Source organism: Eptesicus fuscus, chromosome 2 (assembly GCF_027574615.1).
Source record: "Eptesicus fuscus isolate TK198812 chromosome 2, DD_ASM_mEF_20220401, whole genome shotgun sequence".
NCBI classification, from domain to species: Eukaryota; Metazoa; Chordata; class Mammalia; order Chiroptera; family Vespertilionidae; genus Eptesicus; species Eptesicus fuscus.
Window position 1 is genome coordinate 63,985,147 of NC_072474.1, and position 17,790 is coordinate 64,002,936.

Here is a 17,790-nt window from a genome sequence, read left to right on the forward strand (position 1 = left end):
GAGGGCCGCATTTTACTGAGCTGGGATTGAAGGTGAAAATCTCGTTCCCAGAGCAGCTCCAAGGCTGGAAGATTTCGTGTCCTCAGTGCCATCGTTTCCTGTGCTAAGCAGCCATCTGCTCCAATTATTCTTGAACTATAGTGACAGCTTTTGGTTTACCCAGGGCTTCGCATCATCTGAACTTAGGAGCAGAAGTAAAATGGTGCCTTTCTTGGTCAGAACATTTCAGCTGGCTGCTTTTAAAAGGCTCTCTCCTTCCCACCTCTCCCCACCCCAGCCTTGCTGTGAGCCACAGACACTGTCGTCATAGTGTCTGCCTGATTGCTGCACGATTACATAGGGATGTTAAAGTCAAGGTCAGCCGTAGAGAGATGCTACCTACGTCTTACTGCCTTTTCTCATCTTTGTAGAATGACAGATTCCCACACGTGGAAAAATTCTCCTGCTTTAAAATTACATTTAATTAAAATTAAACACTTCAAGCCTTGTGGTAGTGATTCTTCTGCCCACATAATCACGGGGATTTCTTTTGCTGTAGAATAGGTTTCCAACAGAGCAGGATTTCTTGGTAAAATCCACAATCCAGGACTTAGTCACTGTCCTATTTTCAGGGACTCCGCTGATTTGTGGTTAAGGGGAGAAAAATGGTTTTCTAATAAATGTATTTTCTAATCTAGAGAAAATAGATTTCTCTCTCTCCATGGCTTTAATCCCGTCCCCTCCATACGTAAAGGTTCTTTGTAGTTTCAATGAGCCTCTGGCTATAGTTCCATGAGCCCAGTGCTCTGTCCAACTGAGCAGGCTCCTCCTGTTGTTTGCTGTGACCTTAAAATTTGGAGTTTGCAAAGGTGCTCCTTTATTACATGATTTTTCAAATTGCAGGCTGCAACCCATGTTTTATATAGGTTATAGAAGCAATAGATTGCAGATAGCATACAAAAAATGAAATAGAAGAGAATAAGAAATCAAAACACGTCACACAAATAAGAGCTGATAGTATTTAGTGAAACCTTGTTTGTGTACTATGTGCAAATGCCCTTTTTACTATGGATCATGGAAAAGAGAATTTGAAATACTTTAGGATGTGTACTCCCAGGCCAAGGAGGCAAAGACATTGCATCTTGTATTCCAACTTTAATTGATTTAATTGATTCAGAGGTGGTGTCTAGACTCTGAGAGAAAGTGCTGGCATGGATTAGCAATGTATTTTGTTTTGTTTTTTTATTAATTCTCACCCAAGGATATTTTTCCATTGACTTTTTTTTTGAATATTTAGTAAATTTACTCAAATGAAGCTTAAATGATACAGAACCGAAAATACTAGAAATCTATATACAATAGAAAGTGAATATAAATTAGCCAACTCTATGAACATTTCCAGCTAAGCATGCATACAAATACATATTCACCTCTTTCTTTTATATAGGAATAACACATATATATGTGACATGATGATTCTGGCAAAAATATTTCAGAGATATTAAAAATATTCTCAAGTTTTAAAGATGGTGTGGAATAGGTTTTAACAACATTGCACATGAATGGAAACCCCTGATTTAATTCCGTAACTTTCATGCCAGAAGCATGGTTGGTTTTACTTTTTAAAAAAAATAGGTCTTGGTATCATCTACATTGGTTTATTAATAGTTAAGGCCTTTTGTTTACACAGCATCTCAGTGTGGACAAAGAACTTTTATTATTGATTATTTGCTATGATCTTTTAAACTTTCAAAGTCTTTCAACATAAGAAAATACCTTGCACACATTTGAGGATTTTCTTATAAAGCACAGTCTTAAAAAAAGTACTGATGATTGGTCTTTGCTTTTCCTAGTAATAAGTTTTGTCTTATTTTTTCACATAGTATAGAGTATATTCTTATGAGGGATTGCATTAAGATCCAGTAGTTCTTCAACAATGTTGCCAAGTAACCATATAAATCCCAAAAGCAGCAAAGGTGAGCCATCTTCATCATAGTGCACTTTCACCTTATTAAAGTTGAAACTGCTCCTTTTGGATATTTTTCCACTTCAATGTGAAGGAGACTTTAGGGTTTCGTTAGTGGTTTCATACGTGGCTTTAAAAGAAAAGGTTTTGATTTCTCCCACAGTTCACAGTTCTCCAATGAGAGTTGTTTGGAAATCATATAGTCCAGGGATGTTTTGAATAACTAAATGCTCTTTAGTAGATTCAGTGCCTTTCAATGCAACTGTAATTAGTAAGCATCTACATCCTTAGCTATATTACCAGTATATCCTGGAACCAAAGTAAGATGGTTTTCTTTTCTTTTAAAAAAATATATATATTTCCATTGATTTCAGAGAGGAAGGGAGAGGGAGAGAGAGACAGAAACATCAATGATGAGAGAGAATCATTGATCGGCTGCCTCCTGCACACCCCCCGCTGGGATCAAGCCCACAACCCAGGCATGTGCCCTTGACTGGAGTCGAGCCCAGGACCCTGCAGTCCTCAGGCCGACACTCTATCCACTGAGCCAGACCAGCTAGGGCTAAGATGGTTTTCTTGTTCCCACAATCCGCTTAATTGTTGTTTTAAAATCTGAATATTTCCATTTATAATTTCTGTTTTGGGTGATAGTTCTGACCACCACCTTTCTATGACTGCTTGAAGCCAGTTTAAACCAACTATTATATATTCTTCAAATTTGCTTTTAAGTGGTGACTTTACAAGAGGCAACAAGTCTACACAGCAGCCGAGTGAGTTGTATTGTTTTTCTTCCTGTAAACTATCGCTAAGCACCGGAAGGCACCACTCCAAGGTCTTCTATCCTCACCAAATAAGCGACAAGTTCACTTATACGTCTCTTTTTCCAGAAAGTTAAAGCTACATTCAATCTCAAACTCCTGCTGAGCAAAACTTGTGCCATTGTTTCATGATCCTCAGAAACCTCAGGAAAACCCCACGGTATTGTGATGATGCGCTTTCTGTCTGTGAAGAACCGGAACCACAGGAGTTGAGCAAATATGTTGGACTATCACGGTGTAATTTTTCAGGCGGGTGGCCTGCGCAGGCCAGTTCATTTTCTTTTATCTGCCACGTCACAGCCCCCACTTCTAGGGGACTGTTTCTTTTTAAAGCAAGAATTTGGAAGAGGATAATGAACTTCCTTTCTGTGGTAGATCACCTTACGCAGTTTATCTGGGCTTTTCACTACGTGTCCAACTGTTCCATTTATGTAAGCGGCCAACTGTTTTGGAGATTTCTTAACGTCCTTCATGTTCTTATTAGTGAAATTAGAAATCCTTTTTCTAGGATGATCAATGGAATGATCCTCAATATTATTATAAAAGACCCGTTTTTTAACACTGTGGGTTTCAGATGCCATAATCTCTTAAATACCGGCGCCTCCTGGTGCCGCGGCACCTCAGTCCAGCCCTGGTGCTGACCCACTGCACCCAGAAGCCTAGAGAGTCCCCTGGCTCCCGGGCCAAGCCCCACTCAGGGCCATTCAAATGCAGCCATGCGCCTCCATTGACCTTTTTTTCTTTATTGATTAAGGCATTACATATGTGTCCTTATCCCCCATTTGCCCCCCCCCCAACCCCTCACTCATGCCCTCACCCCCCTGGTGTCTGTGTCCATTGGTTAGGCTTATATGCATGCATACAAGTCCTTTGGTTGATCTCTCCCCCTTACCCCCGCCCTCCCCTACCTTGCCTCTGAGGTTTGACAGTCTGATCGATGCTTCTCTGTCTCTGGATCTGTTTTTGTTCATCAGTTTATGTTGTTCATTATATCCCACAAATGAGTGAGATCATGTGATACTTATCTTTCTCTGACTAGCTTATTTCGCTTAGCATAATGCTCTCTAGGTCCATCCATGCTGTTGCAAATGGTAAGAATTCCTTCACAGGGAACACATACAACTTAACAAAAGAAAGATAAACAACCCAATAAAAAAATGGGCAATGGACCTAAATAGATACTTTTCGGAAGAGGACATAAGGAAGGCCAAGAGACATATGAAAACAGGCTCAAAGTCACTAATCATCCGAGAGATGCAAATTAAAATGACCATTCGGTACCATCTCACACCTGTCAGAATGGCTATCATCAACAAATCAACAAACGACAAGTGCTAGCGAGGATGCGGAGAAAAAGGAACCCTCATGCACTGCTGGTGGGAATGCAGACTGGTGCAGCCACTGTGGAGAACAGTATGGAGTTTCCTCAAAAAACTAAAAATGGAACTCCCATTTGACCCCACTTCTAGGAATATATCCCAAGAAACTAGAAACACCAGTTAGAAAGGATATATACACCCTATGTTCATAGCAGCACAATTCACAATAGCTAAGATTTGGAAGCAGCCGAAGTGCCCATCAGCAGATGAGTGGATTAAAAGACAGTGGTACATCTACACAATGGAATACTACACTGTGGAAAAAGGAAGGAATCCATTGACTTTCTTGAGGAGAGTAGAAGGAAAGTAGAGAAGGGGCGAGAAAGAGGGAAACATTGATGTGTCTCACATTGATTGGTTGCCTCTCACATGCACCCTGACTGGGGCCAGGGATTGAACCTGCAATCCAGGTACATGCCCTTGACTGGGAATCCAACACTTGACCCTTTGGTTCATGGGCTGAGCTGTAACCACGGAGTAACACCGACCAGGGTGGATCAGCAATGTTTAAATGTACTTTCAGCAGGGCACGGTTCACAGTCGTATGTATTTGCCATCCCTGTGGAAAGAAAGTTCCAGGCAAGCAATAGAAGTAGCTGCCAGCAGGTGAATTGCAGAGCCAGGTTATAACTGGATGAGCCAACAGGCAAGGCTTTTCCGGCTCTGACCACCCCCAGGAGAGGGGGGGTGTGTTTGTATGTACATGGGTGTGTATGTAAGTATGTATGTATATGTACATGTACACATACACACATAGATACACAATAATTTTCATGGTTTTTCTATTAACAAGGAACCTCGATGATAAAAAGCATAAATAGTTAGTATTTGCTAATGAGAGAGTTTAAAGCATTTTGACCTATGAAATGGTTTTTGAAAGATACTTGTTAGGCTCATCTATCTGCTTTTCTTTTGGAAAGTAAAAGATTCAGAAGATTTACTTGGTTAACCCTTGTGCTTTGAGGCAGACATTTGTAACTTGAGAATTGCATTATAGGGAAGTTAACTCCCTGACTGGTGTTCCTGGGATCTGGCTTTTCTCAATTCTATGAAAGAAGGTATTTAAATAATACCAACAAGCAGCTCCAATGTGAATGTAGGATGCAAGTGTTCAGTCTCCAAGCTTCTGTCTCCTGCACACGTTCGTTCATCTGTTCATGCACTTAATCCACACATATTTATTGTGGGCTTACTATAGGCTTTTTCATACAGCTCTTTGCTATGCACTTACTAGTAAGATACAATGGGAAACAAAAACAGACCTGGCCCCTGTTCTCATGAAGTGCGAAGACTGGTGGGAAGACAAATAGTGATAAAGATGAATGAGTAAGTGTGATGGGAGGAAGGAGGACAGATCTAAGAGCACAGGACAGAGACTGGAGCCTGCCCTCTGTGAAGGTCGTATTACCATCGGGACCCCTGGGGAAGACACCTTCTCTGGTATTTGCTACAGAGCTTTCGAGGCACTTTGTACCCCAAAGCCCTTGGCAAACAACTGCACTTGAGCCTTAAACATGAGTTTAACACTGCTTGTAAAGCGGGCTTCTGGACCCTCCCTCCCCACCCACCCCCAAACCTTTTACCTGCTTCCTCTTTTTCCCTGCAGGACTTTCTCTGGAAACAGACATAATTAACTGCCCTTTGATCCCACACCTTTTTGCTACAAGCAGGTCTCTGGCGACAGGCAGGAGTAAGGCTGTATTTCGGAGACTCAAAAGCTCTTCACGACTTCCTTGGACCTTTAAGAATGTTTTTCTGGAATTTTATTAGCCTTGACGAGCACTCTTACCCAATGTCCCCATCAACTTCTTGTTCTTCACTAAGTGTGCTTACTTCTAATTTCAAATTTCTTTTTATCCTCTCTATGTATGTGAAACATTAATTTTTTTAAAATCCTCACCCGAGGATATATTTTTATTGATGTGAGAGAGAGAGAGAGGGAAAGAGAGAGAGAGGGAGAGAAACATCAATGTGAGAGAGAACATCAATTGGTTGCCTCCTGTACACACCCTGATCAGGGATCAAACCCACAACCATTTGGGACTATGCTCCAAACAGCAGAGCCATATGGCCAGGGGGAGCCGGTAATTTTTAAGCAGATGTGTCGGATATGATAGTTCCTCCCATGTTGCTCCCTCAGTGTACTAGGTGCCTCTTCCTTGTCTCTAGTCTGTGCACTCACCTGCTGTTAAACACAGAGCAAGAAGAGGTGGGTCGAAAAGGCATCCCTGTGGGAGACCGTGGATGCAGTGCCCCGGCCCCTTCCAACGGCATCTCACTCCAACCCAGGCTCCCAGCCACCTTAGTGATAATAGTAGTGAAAGCAAATACTTTTGTGAGCTATTTGCCACCCATTTATGCACTATTTTATATAATCTTCACTGTGAGTATATGAGGCAAAGCCTATTATTATTCCCACTTACACATGAGGAAACCAAGGCTTAGGGAAGTTAAGTAACTTGCCACAGTTACACAGCTACTATGTGTAGAACTGGGATTCGAACCCAGGAAGTCTGATTCCAGAGTCCTTACTCTTAGCCACTATACTTATATTGCCTTCCTAAATAAATATAAAATATGCTTAGGGATATAAAACAGCACATTAGACCGTTCATTAATGACTGCTAGAGCATATCTTAATATCACAGCTGTCCTTTAATTGTCAGAGGACTTAGAGTGGAATTAGAGTGAAATTGTATGCCGTTGGCATTTGGGCCTATTTCTCTGAGTCTAGCATCATGGTGTGGCTTCTGCACAGCATGATGGATATGTTTTTGTAATACGAAGACACTAAGCAGTTTCTAAGAAAGGCACATTCCCATTGGCACAGCTTGTATTGTTATTTACTTTTCTGTTTATGTACATGTTTTGTTTCCTTAAATAGACTAAGCTTCTGGAGAACAATGTCCTTCAGTGACTCACATATTGTAGTGAATAATGCTTATTGATGACAGTGGTGATGAAAACAGAAGCTACCGCTGTCTCCTCCCTCTGGCCTGTCGTACCAAAAAGTGTGTGCACTGAATGTGTGACCACCTGCCCACTAACTCAGCTCAGGTCTGCAGTCCAATGACAACTTTAGCATATCAAAATCTCTTTGCTTCTTCACATTTGGTTTTCTTCCAGTAACCTCTGTAAACTCACTTGCACTGTTTCTTGGGCCTCGGAGTTAGTTGTCTGGCATTTTCAATAATGGGATTCATACTAGATACTATATCCAAACATCTTCAGATTTAATAACATGTTTTTAAATTCCACTTTGCTCGAATAGGAAAGATGCTTTGCAACATTTTGCCCATGTACCTCAGGAATTGCAGCAGATGTGTTCAATCTCAGCCAGACAGGTGTGAAAAATAAAGGCTGCTGCCTATTGATTATTTCAAGTTAAATTTAAAATCCCTGGCCTGGCAAAGTAGAAATAAACACAGTTGAATTTGATGTCTTCATCTAGCTGATACACACACACACACACACACACACACACAAAAAAAAAACACGAAACCCAAAACAAAGCATAAAAGCCCAGCCAGTGTGGCTCAGTGGTTGAGCATCGACCTATGAACCAGGAGGTCACGGTTCGATTCCCAGTCAGGGCAAATGCCATAGTTGCAGGCTCAATCCCCAGTAGGGGGCGTGAAGGAGGCAGCTGATCAATGAACCTCTCTCATCATTGATGTTTCGGTCTCTCCTCCCTTCCTCTCACTGAAATAAATAAAAACATAGTTAAAAAAACACACACAAACCAAGGGTGGAAATAAGGTTCATTTTTATGTCTTCTCACCCTCACTCCCTCCACCACATCCTGTGCTTGCTGAGTTACAGCAGCCCTCAAATGTGGGCCTGGTCAATTCTTCCACAGGCTGGTGTTTTCCTTCTGGTTTCTGGACAGTGGATGGTCCTTCTCCTTATCTTTTCTCTCCCCCCAGTTTGACTTTATCTAAATTCTGGCGCCCATTTAAGACTTGGAAATTAAATCCTTCTCTTTTAGGTTAAAATGAGCTGGGGAAATTGATTAAATCCTTTTCAGCCCTAAATCCTTTGCTCTTCTGTGGGAATCCTTCTTCGCACAGTAATGTGAGCAAAAGCTTCCATTCCAATCCCCAAGTAATTTATTTTTTCCTCAGCGGCACTCTTCCTGCCTCCCACGGTGTATTGAATGTGTCCTTGAGGAGACCAGCTCCACAGTGGTCTCAGACCTCAGCTCTTCTTTCCTTTCTTCCTGACTCCATTGGCCTGAACCAAAACCTTTCAGCTGGGTGCAGTTTCCTTACTTGACCGTTTTGCCTTCAGCGGTGCCTTGTTTTCTCCTTGTGCCAGTGGCAGGAATGAGGGGCATGGGAAATGCCATTATAAGAGAGAGGAGTCCGAAGACAGTTGGCCAAATGGCACATCGTTAGCTGGTCTAGTCCACTGATTACCCATATGTAATGTTTGCAGTTACGGGCAGCCTCGCAAAGGCTGGCATAACAGTAATGGTAGTTGGCATCTATTTGGACAGTTCCTGTGTGCCAACTGCGATGTTAAATCCTTGAATAAACATCTCATTTGATTTTCACAAAATCCTGTGGGGAAGCTACCATTGTCACCACCATTTTATGGAAGAGGAAATTAAGTGAGGGCTGGAGAAGTTCCGTATCTTATAAGTGTTGTTACAGCTGGAATTGAGACCCAGTGGGTCTAGTTCTAAAACCCGTGTAGCCGCGTGTAAAGGCAAGGCATGAGCTCTGGACGCAGGAGGTCCGCCTTTGAGTCTGGCTCCACCATTTACTAGCAGTGAGTCTCGGCCAGGTTTTTTGTGTTGTTTTTTTTTAACCTTTTTAAGGGCCAGCTTCCTTACTTACATCTGTAAATAGTATCATACACCTTTCGAAGTCATTGTGAAAAGTATGATAGGTAATCTATGGTGAATATTATAATTATTCTCACTTCTGCTTGAATATCACTCACTCTCCCCCATTTGCTCTGTTGTCTTCTCCAAAGGTCTATTTTTTGCTTGAAACTATATTTTAGTCTTTGCTTTACCTTACCATTCACCTTTCTATTTGTCCAGATTTCTGTGGATCATGGAAAAATACATGAAAGAAGGGCTTGTGGTATGGGGTGGAGTAATCAATTGATAAGGCTGCTACTCTAAAAAATTGAGATGAGAACCCGATTCATAGAAGAGAGGAAATTTAAGTTCAAGTTTGAATTTAAATTTGACGATCCATTCCAGTGGGTCAGAAGATGTCACCGTGGTCTCAAGATGAAAGTCAAAAAGAAAGAAAAAAGGCCCAGTGCACCTCAGAGAATGAGAATTCTCTCCAGAAAAGAGATATTTATGGCATCTCATCTCAACAAAAGCACTTTCATCTTAATTCACTGAAAAGCACTCCTCAGCTGAAGTGAGCTCTAGCCTGGTCATCTGGGATGTCCTATTGAATAGATTCCTCTGGTTTTCATTTGCCTGCAATCTGATACCGCTTCCATCAATTTCTAGCCAAATACAATGGAAACCACTCAGTCCACGGTTTCTCTCATATCCTGCTCAGCGTGTCTGACTCCAGTTGTCATAGGAACTCGATTCTGGTATCTCTGGTTGTGGGCCATAGTTTCACAAAGCAATTCTTACTAATAATGAAAACTCATGTAGCACTTATTATAGCCAGGCACGGTTCTGTGCCTTTTATAGTTATCAAACCATTTAATTTTGACGACAGCCTCCGGAGGTAGGCAGTATCATCATTCCCATTTTGCAAACAAAGAAACTGAAGCCCAGACTCAATCGCTTGCCCAGGGTTCTGTGGCTGGTATTTGATCCTACAGGGCCTGCACTTAGGGTCTGTCCTCTTCCCCACCACTCTTACCAACCTGTTTCATGCAGTACTCTCTGATGCGTTCTGTTCTACTCTATATTTTAGTTTTAAGTGGTGTCTGAGTGTGACTTGCTAAATGATTTAACAACGCTAATGGGTGCAGACACGAAGTTTGAAAACCACTGGCTACACCCTCTCTGTTGTGTGATGGACACCTCAGGCTGCCTCAGCCTGGCGCCTGGAACCTTCCATTCGCGCCTCCCCTAGCTCTGATGCCATGCTCACCCAGCAGCCCGGTGCTTAGGATTCGGCCCCCTGTTGGAAAAGAATGCATTGGTTATGTGCACTTCGAGTATCCCCCTGAATTAGTAAGCTGTCCCTCTGGTTTAGACTGGGAGGCTGGACCAGGGGAATCTGCCTCCAGGAAACGGGTCCCTGAGAAAATGGAGTCATCGGATGAGACTTCAGCCCTGGACCTTGACAAAATCTTCAAGGCCCACTTTGTGACGTCCTTTGTAGGGCAGCCTGCAAGATGCCTTCCTGGGATGGTGATGGCAACACTGAGGAGTGCGCGGTGGGAGCACGATTTAAACTCCCATGGCAACTAGCATCATGTGTCCCACAGTCAGAAACAGCTCAACACCCTGGCTCTTCCTCCAATATACCGGGGTGGGCAAAAGTAGGTTTGCAGTTGTTCATAATAAATAATAATACCATAATCAACTGTGGTTCACATACTCGCCACAATAAACCTACTTTTACCCACCCTGTATATTCTCATTGACTCACATTTTTTTTCACAGAGAAGACACTGATGCTGCTTTCCCACCTCAGCTTTATTACGCTACATGAATAAATGCAACACATCACCTGCAAATGATTGATTGAACTTCGATGCCTTTCCCTCTCAGTGCAGCCAGTCTCTCTCTCAGGCCGGTATCCAGTGGGGCCATGTCTTCATGCATTATGCATCTCCGTGATTATGCATTAAATTCTTGAGAACTAGCAAGTGATACCAAAATTCTTCAAGCCTGTTTGGTTATGCTAAATAATTGATTGCATCTATTATTTATAAAAGCTTACTTGCTGAAAGTTCAGACACAGGTTCCGCCAACCCATCTTCTCTATTAGATTTCAACTTCCCCATATGAAGCCCCAAAACTCACCTACAGATCTCAGTCTTTAAAAGCTCCCAGGCAGGTGTGCCGATGAAGTCCTGCCTCCCAGACAAGTGAGACTGGCTTTCAGCCAACAGACACCTGTACTGACCTCCTCCCACGGTCCTGGGCTAGCGCTTGCCAAAGCTTTAAGCACCTGGGGGAACCAATTTCCAAGTTTATCGACTCAATAGCTGCTGTGTCCTGAATGATGAGTAGCTAAGGACCTTCTGGACCTGGATCAATGCAATCATGTGATACGTTATAAGCCCACCTAGTGTGTAAGAGTGGGAAGGGGATGTGAACAAAGAGAAATATGCGTGGCTGGAGAAAAAGACGGCACAATGAGAACTTTTTTTGGTCCTTTGAAAAGTGTATTCCAGAGATACGGTAAATAGACCAAGTCAGTGTAACTATCATGTCCAACAAACAATTAAGTAGTGATACATCAAAATAATACTTCTCCCCTGTTGTCCTTTTAAATTTTATTTTAATAGAGGAAGGTTGATGTGAAAACTCAGCCTGTGATTTTTTCCCCAGCTCACGTTCAAACCCTGTGACTTTTCATCTCCTTAGGAAAGTCATCTCATGTCACGTCCTCGTGTCATTCGAAGTCGTACCGTGTCACAACTTGGAAATTAGAATGAACCACCCCAAGATGAGAAATCAAACCTTTGAGCTTGATTTCATGTCAACCTTCCCCGTTTCAAGCCTGCACCAGGCTAGGGGTCTACCCTGGGGAAGGTTGGTGGGTAGATGGCGGCTTCTCTGTGGTCTCTGCCTTACGCTTTTTTCCTGCCTGCAATTCTGTTCGCTAGCTAAGTTTCCGAACCTCCAGGACTGGGGGACAGGTAGGAAGTTAGGCATAATGCCTCCCACTCTCTGAGAGTGGCCACCTTTCCTTGTTGGGCATTGTGGGAAGTTCTTCAGAAAGCCCCATTGTTGTCATCTCTCTCTTACAGTTCCCTGGGCATAAGAACATGCATCTTTATTCCAGGAGGTCTCTTTGGATTTCTTTCTACGACCTTAGTAATCCAGGGTCCACCTCTAGCTTCGTACTGCTGGGGTCTCTCTGCCCCTCTAGGTGTGCCGTGAGACGGGACTCACGCTGACCCCGTACTAGCAGTCTCCTTTGAGTGACCACATCTGGTCCACAGGACACACTTTCCCCCCAAACCCCCACACGAGCACACCAGGGCTCCCTTCCTCCTGTCACAGCCGTTCTAGGTGTTGGGGCGCAAATCTGGACCCATTAAGTTAGCTGTTTTCCAGCTGTTATTAAAAATTCTCCAAGTGGTCTGCTTGAACTTGCTTCCCTGGGTTTGAAGTGAAGGAGATACAGCTGTAGCCCCTTTCCTTGGGGGGTGGGAAGGGGGACTCTCACAGCTCATTAAGAGCTCTCCAAAAAAGAGCCCTCTACCTGTCCCCCCGACATCCTCCACCCTGATTCCTTTCGTATCTTTGGTCTGGATGAGGTGCCCAAGCGTGGTGGAGCCAGTCTCGATCACTTTCTTGGTGAATTCTGTAGCCGGGGGTTTGTTTCAGTCATGTGGGGCTCTGGTATCTATCACGTGGTGCCTCCGTGAAATAGCGGCAGAAAAAAAATCCCATTCTAGTATCTTATTCCATACACAACAGAGATAGAGGTAAAAGGTGTGCGTTTCAGTTATCTACTGCTGCCTAACACCCCGAAACTGAGTGTCTTAAAACAACACCAATACATCATTGCTCATGGCTCTGCGGTTGGCAGGTGCCCCCCTCTTCCCCCCCCCCCCCCCCCCCCCCGCTGGTTTCACCTGAGCTGGCTCCTGCAGCTGCATGCGGTGTCACTCACATGGCTGGCCTTGGCGCTGACTGTTGGCTGGGCGCCTCGCTTCTCATTTTCACAGTTCTCATTCCCTGGGAGGCCGACCCAGCTTCCTTTCATGGCGATCCAGTGTTTCAGAGACCAAAGCAGAAGCTGTAAGGCCTCCTGAGGCCCACGCTCTGGACATCTCACAGCCTCACTTGCATACATTCTGTTGGCTAAAGCAAAAGGACAAGACCAGCCTGGCGTCGAGAGGGGGGAGAGAAGAGCCACCCTGAGCATGGAGAGTCTTGCTCTCCCAGTTCCCTACGGAGAATTCTGCGTGGGCCAGCTCTGGTTCTAGACCCTTTCTGACCAGAGTGGAGTTAGGAGAGGAATTAAATGAGTCTCTATTGGTTTGATGGGCTTACATGTGGAAAGGCAGTAGGGAAGGGAAAAGAAAAGAAAAGCTCCAGAGGTGAGAGGAGCGGGGAGAAAAGGCAGAGCCAACCGGGGCTGGCTTTGGAAAAGCATCCTTTGGGAATGGACCACAGGTTGGGAACTGGGTGCCCTTGATTTGGAGAAAAGACCAGGCCGGTGTTCCATTCATGAAGGTATGACAGGCCAGTGTCTCTGTGTGAATTGGGGGGTGGGACCTTCTGGAGCTTATTGTTAAAAGGGACTCCGTCGTAGGTTAGATTCCCCTTGGGGCCTGGCGTAAGTGGACACTATGGATGTTATCTTGATACTGACTCCTCGGTGCCCAAGCCCAGTGCTGATGGCCTGTTCTTCCCCCCGTCCCCCCGGACACACATCCCACTCCCATCCCTTCTCTCCTCTGACTGTGCTCCCAGGGCAGGTGAGCAACCCAAGGAGAGGTGTGGGGTCCTGGCCAAACAGCCCCTTCTTCACGTGTGAGGTCTCAGGAAGAGGTGAGTGGGGAGAGCAAGGGAACCCAGGCCATTGTTGGCTCTGCGGCTCTGCTCTGCTATGGACTGCAGATTCATGGCTCAGGGGTTTTTCCTTTTTAAACCATTTCTAAAGCCTTTAGAAATGACTTAAAATGGGGTTTTAAAAGCGTGAACGCTTTATGTGAGTGTATCTCCACGTTGAAAGGGCCTGTGTCTCCCATCAAATGCCCTCGGGGAAGGCAGTGGAGGCTGGTGGCCCTGGAAGGGCAGGTCATATTGCTGTATTCAGCTGGCAAAGGCGAGCAGGCTCAGACAGCCGGTTGTGGAAGCTGAGAAGCACCCTTAGGGGGGAAGCTCAGAGGCTTTACTTGGCCCAGATTTTAAACAAACACACGAAAGCTATAGAAGAATTTATTTTTCACTTTCAGAGAATAGGTATATGCTTGCCTTCAAGAGTCCTATTCCAGGCTAAAAAATAAAAGCACTTTTAAAATTGTGCTTATTTTTATTATCAACCACTCTGTAATCCCTTTTGTCCTCTTTAAAAACCGTTATCCAGCCCTGGTCTGTGTTGCTCAGTGGTTAGAGTGTCAGCTCCTGTAAGGGTCAAGGGTTTGATTCCTGGTCAAGGGCACGTACCTAGGTTGCAGGTTCGATCCTCGGCCCTGGTCCGGGCACGTGGGAGAGGCAACCAATGGATGTTTCTCTCTTTCTTTCTCTCTCCCTCCCCCCCACCTTCTCTTCCCCTCTTCCTCCCTTCACTCTCCCTAAAAATTCAACGGGAAAAATATCCTCAGGTGAGGATTAACAACAACAATAAAGAATAAAGGAAAATTTTATTTAAAAACAACAACAAAAAACCGTTGTTCATCGGAATCCTAAGCACTTTTCTTTGGGGAAACATCCGGCAGTACACACTGTAGAGCAGGCCTGGGTGAGGGTGGAGCCTGCGCGAATCCCTTCCCCCTTTCCCTCGGCCCCCACAGCTGGGCCGCAGCTGCAGGACCAGCAGGCGGTGCTGAACTGGTGACCACAGCCTCACTGCGGAGAGGCTGCCGGTAGGGGGCGTTGTGTCCACACCTCCGGGCACCCACCGTTGTGATGTCACTACCAGGCTTCATAAATTGCTAGAAATTTAAAGCTGGAGGGAATGTTAGGAACCTTATCATCCACTGGTTTCCTTTTGCCCCCGAGGAACCTGTGGTCCAGAGAGGGACGTTAGTGGTGGAAGTGGGACTGACACACAGTGGGGCTGACACACTGGCCTCTTGACTTCCCTCCCACCCTCCTCCTCCTCCTCCCCTCACCCCCACCCCCGTATTGGGATCTCAAATATCTTACCAGTGCATGTGAAACTATTCGAAAAGAACAGAAGATGGTAAGGTGCCCACTGCTGTTTGCCTGGGAAATCACATTTTGGGGCTTTTTAAATTTAGCCTTAGAGGAACAGTCAGCTCCTAACTAGTAGGGAAGAGGGCGGTGGGGAGAATTAGATAAGGAAGGTGAAGGGATTAGCTAAAGAACGTACATGCATTCTCCATGGACACGGACAATTGTTTGGTGACGGCCAAGGGAGAGGGATGGAGGTGGGCAAAGGGGGGCAAAAGGAGGGCACTTGCAATCATGTCAACATTAAAATTTTTAAATTAAAAATTACTATAGTTAAAAACAGCACACTTGTGGGGGAAGTTACAGTTTATTACAGATCACCAGAAAGTGACAGTACTGAGAGAGACACTATGTTAGTGCCACTCCTCAGTTCTGTTATTACTTGCTGAGTGATCTTGGCTAAGTTTCTAAACTTCACTTTGCCTCATCTGTAAAATGGGATAATAGTGTTGGTGACTAATGAGATGAGACATATTAAGTGCTCACTTTAGATTTTTGCATATTCTAAGGCCTCAGTGAGTGCCAACTGTGGGAACCCCTTTCACGTCCCGTGTGGTTCAGGGTTCAGGGTTCAGGGTTCGGGTTCTGGAGAAGGCGACTTAGAAAGAGACTTAGAAAAGTATTAATTTGGAATATTGGGGGCCAGGCCGGAGCCCAAGAGAGGACTACACCCTGCTCTGGCCTTGCGATCCCTTTATATTTAAGACTAGGGGTGTATCCTTTAGGCAGGAAATTACAATAACAGAAATTTATATAAGACAAACAGGTGGAGGCTGCTTCAGCTAACAATGTTACAACTAAACAGTGAGTGATTAGCTCTGACCTTTCAGAGCAATTAAGGTTGTTGACCAGCCTTCCGGGTTTCCTGTCCACATCTTTCTATTAGTGAGACAATGATTGGTTTCCGGCAGCGACAAAAACAGCAACAATAATAACAATAGCAGCTCTTTGGCATCTATAACTTGCAACTGCAATGTAGTTGTGTCTAGTACAAGGGAGACATGCCCCTTCTCCTCTCCAATTGGATGTGTAGCTCTTTGGAGTAGCTTTTCTACCATCTGCCAGTACCCTCTTCAGAACCAAAGTTGAGCTAGCTAGGGTTAGGGAATAGGGGGTGGGTGTGGAGGGGTGGATGGGGTGAGTGAGTGGCTATGTAGTCAAAGCTTGTGAGTAAGAGAATTGAGTGAGGAATCCTTCTTATAGGTAAAAAAAAAATAAAGGCCAAGATGTGGATGACAACTTTTTTTAAAAAAGAAATTTTTGGCTATTTAAAAAAAATGTATATTTTTAAGAGTCTCATTCTACCGACTGAGCTAGCCAGGCACCCCAAAAAATGTATATTTTTATTGATTTCAGAGAGGGAGGGAGTGGGAGAGAGAGATAGAAGCATCAATGATGAGAATCATTGATTGGCTGCCTCCTGCACTCCCCCTACTGGGGATGGAGTCCGAAACCCGTCCATGTGCCCTGACTGGGAATCAAACTGTGACCTCCTGGTTCATAGATTGTCACTCAAACACTGAGCCATGCCAGTTGGGCATGGCCATTTTTATCAAGTAATGTGTGCAATGTTTAGCATTTCTCATCCAGTTCTTACACGTTTGGGTGATGCTTGTGTCCATTCTGTAACATGTTTCAAATACTTAAGTTTTTATTGAGTTGTAATCCTATATAATAAAAGCTTAGTATGCAGAAGCATCGATCAGACCATCAAACCTCAGAGGAATGATAGGGGAGGGTGGGGGTAAGGGGAAGAGATCAACCAAAGGACTTATATGCATGCATATTAGCCTAACCAATGGACACAGACACCAGGGGGGTGAGGCCATGAAGGGGGGGTGGGAATGGGGGGATAAGTACACATATGTAATACCTTAATAAAGAAAAAAAATGTAGTATGCAAATTGTCCCCTTGACTGGGAGTTCGTCCGGGAGTTTGACCAGGGGGTGGGGCCGGCCGGGGAAAGGGAGAGAGTACCCGGCCGGCAGCTGGCAGCCACTAGGAACCCTACAAGTGCATGAATTTCATGCACTGGGCCTCTAGTTGACATATAATATTGTGTAGGTTTTAGATGTACAACATAATGATTTAATATATGTATACTAGGGGCCCAGTGCACAAATTCGTGCACCTTGAAAGGAACTGTGGGCCGAGAGGCTATGGTGGGCACAGGAGCGGGTCTTTGCCCATCCTCCATGCCCCCACCCGGGCCCTCCCGTTGTGGCCCCCAGTACCCTGTATGTCAGCAGCCCCACTCCCGCCACCGCTGCCACTCACATGTACTGATGGTTGCAGGCTGCTCACACCTGCAGCTGGTGCCAGCAGCAGGTGTGAGTGGAGCTGTTGTCCGCAGCGGTTGTGAGAGATGGCTGCCAGCCCTGATCGCCCCTCAGGAGCAGGGGGAGGTGGAGAAGCCCTGAGGGGTGATTGGGGCTGGTAGCCGCTGCTTGTATTTGCTGATGGTGCCAAGCGATTGGGGCCAGGGCCAGGGCCGGGCGCCGGCAGCGGGTGTAAGCAGCAGCTCCAGCGCTGGCAACGGGTGTGAGTGGGGCCAGCGCAGGCAGCAGGTACAAGCACCAGGCAGGGCCGTAACACACGGGAGCAAAGAA

The 17,790-nt window shown here is 45.0% G+C and overlaps 1 protein-coding gene and 1 pseudogene across 1 annotated transcript in view; one reads left to right on the forward strand and one right to left on the reverse strand.

The window, feature by feature from the left end:
- Positions 1-17,790, forward strand: part of SCD5 (stearoyl-CoA desaturase 5) — a 143,405-nt gene that overhangs the window by 39,327 nt on the left and 86,288 nt on the right. The window lies entirely within an intron of this gene.
- LOC103287892 (KATNB1-like protein 1) lies at positions 2,199-3,344 on the reverse strand (annotated as a pseudogene).